The following is an 8518-nucleotide window of genomic DNA, read 5'->3' on the forward strand; positions in this document are numbered from 1 at the left end:
TTAAAGATCTACTCTCTCAGAAAATTTCAAATATACACTACAGTATTGTTTACTATAGTCACCATGCTGAACACTACATCCCAGGATTTATTTATGTTGTAACTGGAAGTCTTTGCCTTTTGACCACCTTTACCCATTTCACCCAACCCCTCCACCCCCTGCTTCTGGAAACTACCAATCTGTTCTTTGTATCTATAAGTTCTTTTTTTTGATTCTACATAAGTAAGATCATACAGTATTTGTCTTTCTCTGTCTGAATTATTTCACTAAGCATAATGCCCTCAAGGTCAATTCCTGTTGTCACAAATGGTAGGTTTTCCTTCATTTTCATGGATGAATAATATTCCATTACACACACACCCCACATTTTCTTTAACCATTTATCCATCAGTGGACACAGGTTTTTTCCATGTCTTGGCTATTATAAATAATGCTGCAATGAACTTGGGAGTGCATATATCTTTTTGAGATAGTGACTTTGCATTCTTTGATATTTTTTATTGAAATACAGTTGATATACAATATTATATTGGGTTCAAGGATACAACATAGTGATTCAACAGTTATATACATTATTAAATCCTCACCCCAACTAGTGTAGTTACTATCTGTCAACATAGAGGGATGTCACAGAACTATTGACTGTATTCTCTAAGCTGCACTTCCATCCATGTGACTAATTTATATCATGATTGAGATTTTGTGCCTCTTTATCCCCTTTACCTATTTTACCCACCTGCCCCAACCCCTAACCCATGGTAACCACCAGTCCCATCTCAATGTCTATGAGTCTACTGCTGTTTTGTTCCTTCCATTTTGCTTTGTATTTATATTCCACAAATAGGTGAAATCACACGGTATTTGTCTTTCTCCACTTGGCTCATTTCACAATGTGTAATACCCTCTAGATCCATGTTGTTGCAAATGGCAAGATTTCCTTTTTTATGGCTGAATAATATTCCATTGTGTGTGTGTACCACCTCTTCTTTATCCATTCATCTATTGATGGACACTTAGGTTGCTTCCATATCTTGGCAATTGTAAATAATGCAGTGATAAACAGGAATGCATATGTCTTTTGAATCAGGGATTTTGTTTTCTTCAGGTAAATTCCTAGAAGTGGAATTACTGGGTTGAATGGTATTTCTATTTTTAGTGTTTTGAGGAGCTTCCATACTGCTTTCCACAGTAGCTGCACCAATTGACATTCCCACCAACAGTGTAGTTGAGTTCCCTTTTCTCCACATCCTTACCAACCTTTGTTATTTATTGTCTTTTGGATAGTAGCCAGTCTGACTGGTGTGAGGTTATACCTCATTATGGTTTTGATTTGCATTTCCCTGATAATTAATGATGTGGAGCATCTTCTCATGTGCCTGTTGGCTACCTGTATGTCTTCTTTGGCAAATGTCTATTCAGGTCCTCTGCCCATTTTTTAAATCAGGTTGTTTGTTTTCTGGTGTTGAGGCATATGAGTTCTTTATGTATTTTGGATGTTAGCCCCTTATTGGATATATCACTTACTAATATATTGTCCCACACTGTAGATTGCCTTTTTGTTTTGTTGATGGTGTCCTTGGCTGTACAGAAGCCTTTAAGTTTGATGCAGTCCCATTTGCTTATTTTTGCTTTTGTGTCCCTTCCCCAGGGAGAAGTAACCAGAAAAATATTATTCATTCTTATGTTCAAGAAATTTTGCCTATGTTTTCTTCCAAGAGTTTTATGGTTTCACATCTTATATTTAAGTCTTTAATCTATTTACTTTACTTTTGTTTATGGTGTTGGACAGTAATCCAATTTCATTCTCTTGCATGGAGCTGTCCAGTTTTTACAACACTATTTATTGAAGAGACTGTTTTTTTTCGTTGTATATTCATGTATCTTTTGTCGTATATTAATTGACCATATATGTGTGGGTTTATATCTGGGCTGTCTAATCTGTGTCTTCTTCAGTTGCTTTCATTAGTGTCTTATAGTCTTCAGATTAGTGTCTTATAGTCTTTCACCTTCTAAGTTAGGTTTATCACTTTTTCTTTTTTTTAATTTTGCTATCAATAATGTACAATTACATGAACAACATTATGGTTACTAGACTCCTCCCGTTATCAAGTCCCCACTACATACCTCATTAGAGTCACTCTTCATCAGCATAGTAAGATGCTATAGAATCACTACTTGTCTTCTCTGTGTTATACTGCCTTCACCCTGTCCCCCACCTACATTATACGTGCTAATTGTAATGCCCCCTTTTCCCCCTTATCTGTCCCTTCCCACCCATACTCCACAATCCCTTCCCTTTGGTAACTGTTAGTCCATTCTTGGGTTCTGTGAGTCTGCTGCTGTTTTGCTCCTTCAGTTTTTGCTTTGTTCTTATACTCCAGAGATGAGTGAAATCATTTAATACTTGTCTTTCTCCACCTGGCTTATTTCACTGAGCATAATACCCTCTAGCTCCATCCATGTTGTTGCAAATGGTAGGATTTGTTTTCTTCTTATGGCTGAATGATATTCCATTGTGTATATGTACCACCTCTTCTTTATCCATTCATCTACTGATGGACACTTAGGTTGCTTCCATTTCTTGGCTATTGTAAATAGTGCTGCGATAAACATAGGGGTGCATCTGTCTTTTTCAAACTGGGCTGCTGTTCCTCCTCCCTGGGATCATGCTCCCAATTAAAGCACCTGTGAGCAAGCCATTATTTCAGGCTCTGGTTTTAGAGAAACTAAAGCTAACAAAACATGAATTTATTATCTAAAATATCTGAGGATAGCAACATTAGATAAAATTTGCCAAACTGATCCTAGGGTATTTTCTTCTCTTCATTCTACCTCCAATTTTTTCACTTCTAGTAATGACTTTGATATCCATCTTGGACAGTATGAACACTGGGCAAAATATATAATTTCATTAGAATGTGGTGAATATGAATAGAATATGGGGGCTATATAGCCATAGTTCTAACATTTATTTAAACCACTTTTATTTTATACAGAAGCAAAACTCTAAGGAATTTATATATACTCTAACCCTGAATAGACATTTTATACATGCCTATAAAATATTAAAAGAGAATTGGAGCAAAATATTAATAAGAAAAGCATACATTATTACAAATATTTTGTCTGGAAATTCCCAGGAGCATATATTTAATCATCAAGGTTGGGAAATATGTTTTCATTTTTTAAAGTTAATTGAAAGTTACCAGTTTTAAAGTGATCATGATAAGCTTGATATATGATATGCCTTTTATGTACATTATCTCAATTAAGCCTCACAAATCATAATAAATTGGAATTAAGGTACAATTGAAAAGATGATGGAATTATGAGTGGCAGTTGGTTTACTGAAGTGCTTACTGGTAGCTCTATCTAGTGGTAGTTCTGTTTTTCCTTCACTTTCTTAATTTGACAGCTGGAAGTGAGGTTGATTACATGCCTTTCTTGCTCCTCATTATGACTTTTAGTTCATGTATCCTTTTTCTGTAGGCCTGTAGGTCCCCCCATAAAAACACAAAACTACAACAACAAAGCACATAAAGTCTTTGAAGCACATGTCATCGGACTATGCTGCTCATTACTTCCTCTTATTCCAAGGGTCTCCTAATTTTTTCATTCCCTGAAGGTAGTAGCTCTCGATTCTTCCCCACTTTACCACTAGTCTTGTTGTTAATCTTGGAAACTTTAGCATCCAGAAGACAACTGTTACCTGCCCAGACCTTTTAGTTCCTTGATTTTCTTGTAGTTCAAGTCTTGTCAATCATTTTACCTCAGCTTGGATATTTTCCTACTGGTAACTAAACCTCCTCCATAATCTCAGTCTTTCTCAAGCCCTCTTGCGTGCTACCATATCAGACAGTCAATTCACCATCATCATTGTATGCTTCAGCTACATTTGACAACGATAATCACCCTTTGTTTCCTGAAACATTTTATTCTTCTGGCTGTTTCTTTGCTATACATTCCTTGTTTTTCTTTATCTCACTGGCAATTTTTTTTCAGTTTCCAATTACATATCATCTGCACTTTTCAATTAATAGATATTGTAGCTTCTCAGTTTTTGAGGTTCTTTTTTAATCCAGTCTCATGACTGGAGTAAACATATATTAATAATGTCCAAATTTATATTTTCAGCTCTATCTTCACTCCTGTGCTTCAAATTTTTAAATTCAGCTGTCTGTTAGACATCTCCACTTCTGTATCCTATAATATCTCAAGCTTAACGTATCTGAACTAAAACTCTGGATTCACCACTGTGATCTAATAACTAAAGATGAAAAACACAATAGCAATCTATGGTGTTAAAAGTCAAATAAAAGTTTCTGAATTAGTTTCCCAAATTTCCCCAAAACTTAGTGGCTCAAAACTGCAACATTTATTATCTCACAGACTGAATGTCAAGAATCCAGGTGTGGGTTAGCTAGGTCCTCTGCTCCAGGGCCTCTCCAGGCTGTAATCAAAGCTCCAGCTGGGACAGCAGTCAATGCAAGGTTTGGCTGGGGCAGGATCTACTTTCCAGCCAGGATAAATTTCATCATGGGTTGTTGGATAAAAGGCTTTAATTCCTCACAGGCACTGCATAGAAATCATCAACCTCAATTCCTTGCCATGTTAGCTTCTTTACTATGGCAATTGCTTCATCTATGCGGCCAAACCAAGAAGGAGGGGAGAGAGGGAGAAAGGAAGAGAGAGAGAGAGAGAGGGAAAGGGAAAGGGAAAGGGAAAGCGAAAGGGAGAAATCAGTCTTTTATAGCCTAGTCATGGAAGCAAAATCTCATGACTATGTCATATTCTTAGAAGTGATTAGCTTCTGGCCACACTCAGAGGGGAGAGGATTGCACAAGGGCGTGAATACAAGGAAGTGAATGATACGGGTTCGTCGGGAGCTGTGTCATAAGCTGTCTACCACAGTTTTCTTGTCAGGGGAGAGAGGAAGTTGAAATTACAAGGTGCTAAAAATCTATTCTTTGATTTACATGATAGTACAAGCATGCATTTTCTTTTTGGAAATAATCTAATTTAAAAGTATAATTTGATTGCTACTCTTTATGTATACGATTTTTCCAGTTAATTTTTTAAGTGAATATTACTAGGCCTGGCCTGAATCTAGCAGGGCAAACTGAACATGATCATTGAGTTAGAAGTCTAAAATTCTAGAGTGGTGATAGCGACTTGGGCTAGAAATGGTGAGATTTTGCCTGGCTCTAGATGTATTCAAATTTAGAGCTGACAGGACTTGTTGGATTGAGTTTAAGGCTGGAGAGAAAAATAAAAATCAAGGATGAGTTAAAATAGTTATTATTTACTTCCATAGGGAGACTATAGGAAGGTTAGCTTTTATATAAGTTGAATTATACAGGATGTTTTATTTTTTATTTGACTTCTTTTGCTCAACCTGATGTTTTTAGATTCATTCAAGTCTTTGGGTGCAGTAAAACATTTCACTTCATACATCTATGGATAGTTTTTCACTGGATTGCCCCTATTTTTACTCTAACCATGAATGTAAAAGAATTCTCAATGTTCCATACACTATCACTTAGAAATACCTAACTTTTAAATTGTAGTCATCCTGGTGAGTGCATAGTTTTAATTTTGGATTTAACTTGCTTTTCTTGGATAATTATGGGGGTAAGGACCTTTTCACATCCTCTTTTTGTCATGCCTTTTCAAGATTCGTGCTTATTTTTCTAGTAGGTTGTCTTTTTTTTTCTTGATACAAAGCTTGCTTTACATATTTTGAATCTGAATTGTGTGTAAGTTCTTAATTTTAACATAAATTCATCAATTCTTTGTTTACATTTAGTGTCCTGTTTCCCAAACTGGAGGACATGAAAATAATGTCTTTGATATTTTCTAAAAACTTTATTGTTTTCTTTTGATATTTTGATCTACAATCCACCTGGAGTTGGTTTTTTCAGTGCCAGCAGGTGTCAAGCAGTGCCCTTGGTTGTTCACATGTCATGGAAGGAGAGATGGCCAAATATGCAGCGATATACTGATTCCAGGGCAGTGGCCAAATGGTTTGGCTACATCACCAGGGACTTGGAAGGCATATGACTGGAAAATTGGTGAGAAAGAAATCTGAGACAAAGGCATGTCTGTAGATCTCTCTAAATGCACAAAAAAGTACAGTTATTTGCATCCCATGTGAATGCTTATGGAGATATGACCTCAGCAAAGGATGAGTTTAGTAATCACTTGGATGGGATGACCTGCTCTGTGGAGATACCAATCAGCCTTCTTCCCCAGCTGCCCCTGTCGTCACCATGTGGGCTCATGAACAAAGTGGCCATGGTAGTAGGGATGCAGGTTAGTCATGGGCTCGGCAACACGTGCTTCCACTCACCAGATTTGGCTACTGCCACTGCTGAGTGCTTAGCCTGCCAATAACAGAGAACAACACTGAGCACCTGTTATGGCACCATTTTCTGGGGTGATTAGTCAGCTACCTGGTGGCAGGTTGATTACATTGAACCACATCCATCCTGGAAAGGGCAGCATTTTGTTCTTACTGAAATAGACACTGTAGATATGGATTTGCCTTCCCCCACAGACAGTACTTCTGCCAAAACTACCATTCATGGACTTAGAGAATGTCTTATCCACCAGCATGGTATTCTACAAAACATTGCTTTTGATCAAGGAACTCACTTCACAGCAAATCAACTGTGGCAATGGGCCTATGCTCATGGAATTCACTGGTCTTACCATGTTCCTCATCATCTTGAAGCAGTTGACTTGATTGAACTGTGGAATGATCTTTTAAAAACTAAATTACACTGCCAGCTAGCTGGCAACATACTTTGTAGGGCTTGGCCAAAGTTCTTCAGAAGACTATGTGTGCACTGAATCAGTGTCCAATATATGATGCTGTTTCTCCAACAACCAGAATTCACAGGCCCAGAAATCAAGGACAGGAAATGGAAATGGCACAACTCACGATTACTCTAGTGACCCACTAGCAAAATTTTTGCTTTTTTGTGGGAACATTCCCACAATGTTATGCTCTGCTGGTCTAGAGGTCTTAGTTCCAGAGGGAGGAATGCTTCCACCAGGGAACACAACAATGAATCTGTTGAACTGAAAGCTAAGACAGCTACCTGGCCACTTTGGCTGCTTATGCCTCCTAATCAACAGGCAAAGAAGGGAGGCTACAGTGTTGACTGGGGGAAATTGGATTACTATCCCACAAAGAAGGCAAGGAAGAGTATACCTGGCATGCTAAGGATCCCTTAAGGAATCTCTTAGTATTACCATGCCCTGTGATTAAAATCAAAGGAAAACTACAACTAATCCAGCAGGACTTCTAATGGCCCAGACCCTTAAGAGATAAAGATTTGGATCATCTCATCAGGTAAAGAACCATGAGCTACTTACTGAAGGCAAAGGGAATATGGAATGAATTGGGCAAAAAGGTAGTTATAAATATCAGCTATGACCACATGATCAGTTACAGAAACATAGACTGTAATTGTCATCAGTATTTCTTCCTAATTTTGCTATGAATATGTTTGTGTATATAAATATATTTTTCTTTCCTCTAATTTTCTTATCATGTAACATAAGATGTATTGATTTTACACCGTGACATTTAAGTATTGCTAATTTTACATCCTAGTATTTAAGTTATGGGGTACCAAGGATAAGAGTAAACATCATTCAAGGACTTTATCTCCTCTTCTGAGGAAAGAAAGCAGTTTTGGGTACACACACTAAGGTTGTATTTTGGTAAGTGGGATTATGAACTTGTTTCTTTATTTGGAGAATAAATATGATTTAAAGAGATATATATGGGTACCAAGTTGACAAGGGGTCGACTAGTGATGGTTCATTTTACGTGTCACCTTGACTGGCATGGAGCACCCAGATTAAACATTATTTCTGGGTGTGATGGAGAAGGCGCTTCCAGATGAGATTAGCATGTGAATTGGTGGATTCAGTAGATTGTCCTCTTCAGTGTGGACGGGCATCATCTAATCCACTGAGGACCTGAATAGAACAAAAAGGTGGAATTCATGCCCCACTTTTTCTGCTTCACCTTTAGGCTGGGACATCGCATTTTCCCCTGCCCTCAGACTGGGATTTATACCATTGGTGTTGCTGGTTCTCAGGCCTGGGACTCAGATGGAATTACTCTATGGGCTTTTCTGGGACTCCAGCTTCAGATGGCATATGGACATCTTCAGACAGACTTCTCAGCCTTCATAATTGCATAAGCCAAATCCTCATTGCTATAGGGTGCTCCATGGCTAGGTAAATTGACAGAAAAAAATTAACCATCACTAGTTCACCCCTTGTTACTTGGTACCCATATAAAATATCCTATTAGTTCTGTTTTTCTGGAGAACACAGACTAACACACACTCCAGAGGGAAAAATCAGATCAAGGAGTGAATCTTTTGTATTCATATAATATGCCATTTGGGGGGTTTTTCCAGGACTAACGGAAATCACGCTGAGCTGTTGTCTGATCCCTTGTAGCATGAATTTTGCAGTCATGGTGAAGGTGATCTCT

The sequence above is a fragment of the Manis pentadactyla genome, chromosome 4 (genome assembly GCF_030020395.1).
Source record: "Manis pentadactyla isolate mManPen7 chromosome 4, mManPen7.hap1, whole genome shotgun sequence".
Taxonomy (NCBI): domain Eukaryota; kingdom Metazoa; phylum Chordata; class Mammalia; order Pholidota; family Manidae; genus Manis; species Manis pentadactyla.